The sequence below is a fragment of the Anastrepha obliqua genome, chromosome 5, assembly GCF_027943255.1.
Source record: "Anastrepha obliqua isolate idAnaObli1 chromosome 5, idAnaObli1_1.0, whole genome shotgun sequence".
Lineage (NCBI taxonomy): Eukaryota > Metazoa > Arthropoda > Insecta > Diptera > Tephritidae > Anastrepha > Anastrepha obliqua.
This window is the reverse complement of record NC_072896.1, coordinates 43128606-43130611: the sequence shown is the minus strand read 5'-3', so window position 1 is coordinate 43130611 and position 2006 is coordinate 43128606. Positions and strand designations below refer to the sequence as shown.

The following is a 2006-nucleotide window of genomic DNA, read 5'->3' as shown; positions in this document are numbered from 1 at the left end:
CCAAGGAATTTACTGGCAATATATCATTAGAAAAACACTTTGCTTTGGGACATGAAGATCCTAAAGCGTGAGCCTACAAATTAAATGGCGGTATCGATTCTTTAAATATTTATGTTTATTTATATGGTGCCATTGGTCTATTAAACAAATATGTATTTACATTTTTTCAACTAATTGACTTTTATTTTTTTAATGTTTTCAGGATACTATAAAGGCCGCCGTAGCCGAGTGGGTTGGTGCGTGATTACCATTCGGAATTCACAGAGAGAACATTGGTTCGAATCTCGGTGAAACACCAAAATTAAGAAAAACATTTTTCTAATAGCGGTCACCCCTCGGCGGGCAATGGCAAAACTCCGAGTGTATTTCTGCCATGAAAAAGCTCCTCATAAAAATATCTGCCGTTCGGAGTCGGCTTTAAACTGTAGGTCCCTCCATTTGTTGAACAACATCAAGACGCACACCACAAATAGGAGGAGGAGCTCGGCCCAACACACAAAAAGGGTGTACGCGCCAATTATATACATATATTGTATATAAAGAATAAATTCACTTTTGATCTTTTTGTTAATAGATTTTGTAGCCCTGAAAAGGGCTTATTGTTATTTTACGAGTATGTTCCCTTTGTAAGTAGTTGCAGATTTGGCTTTAGTTGATTTCACTTTTAATGCACCACCCTTTTTTGCGTCCTTCGGCCTTTTCACTTTTCTTCTTTACAGCTGTTTTCTTACTGGCAACAGCTTTTTTCTCACCACTTGCCGCCTTTTTGACTTTACTCAACAACTTTTCCTTTGATACACCACTATCTGCTGCCTTTTTTTAGTTTGAATGAACCGGACGCACCTTTACCTTCGGTGTGAATTAATTTTCCACTAGTAACAGCCGATTTCAAATAACGTTTAATGAATGCTACCAATTTTTGGGCATTACATTTGTATGTCACACTAATATATTTCTTAATCGCCAAAAGTGAAGAACCGCCAGGTTACTTTAAATTCTTAATTGATGCGTCGACCATTTGTTGTGTTGGTGGATGGGTAGGGGTAACCGATGGCTTTTTGGGCTTAGATCCCTTAACTTTTTTGGCAACAACTTTCTTCTCAGCAACAGTAGCAGCAGTAGCTACAGGGGAGCTAACGTTCACAATAGCAACTGTATCAGACATCTTTATTTCGATAAATTAAAACCTCAATTTAAATTCCTCGTGTGTGTTATACCCTTTAACCACTGGTAAATTAAGACAATTTTCTAGAATCCGATATGTAGTTTAACTCCCTTTAAAATTTGAGAAGCAGAGCGAAAAGATGGTTGGCAAATGTTCACGTTCCAATGCTATTTACTGCTTCTATATGACAAACTTTAAGATTTATTTATATATATATATAATTGGCGCGTACACCCTTTTTGTGTGTTTGGCCGAGCTCCTCCTCCTATTTGTGGTGTGCGTCTTGATGTTGTTCCACAAATGGAGGGACCTACAGTTTCAAGCCGACTCCGAACGGCAAAATATTTTTATGAGGAGCTTTTTCATGGCAGAAATACACTCGGAGGTTTGCCATTGCCTGCCGAGGGGCGACCGCTATTAGAAAAATGTTTTTCTTAATTTTGGTGCTTCACCGAGATTCGAACCAACGTTCTCTCTGTGAATTGTGAATGGTAGTCACGCACGAACCCATTCGGCTACGGCGGCCGCCGTAAAATTCATTAAATTTTTTAATTCAATAAATTTATATGCAATTCGATAGCCTGCATGTGCCACTCATATCTATATACTTAAATTGGAATAAAATCAAAATTTTTCTTGCGGCGAGTGTTTTAGTCGAAACTTTGTACTCAAAATATTAAATTTTCGCTAGTTTTAGTCGATTTTCTTAAATCTTCTTAATATAAATCAATTATTGCTATTGAAAAGTTAAAATATATCAAATTATCAATCATCATATCATTTTGTTTTCTATTTTATTTAAACTAATAAGTTTGAAAAAAAAAATTTTAATATTTCAATG

The 2006-nt window shown here is 36.2% G+C and overlaps 1 pseudogene; it reads right to left on the bottom strand.

Moving 5' to 3' along the window:
* Nucleotides 1-602: 602 nt before the first annotated feature.
* On the bottom strand, nucleotides 603-1165 carry LOC129248710 (histone H1-like; annotated as a pseudogene).
* Between the last annotated feature and the right edge of the window lie 841 nt (nucleotides 1166-2006).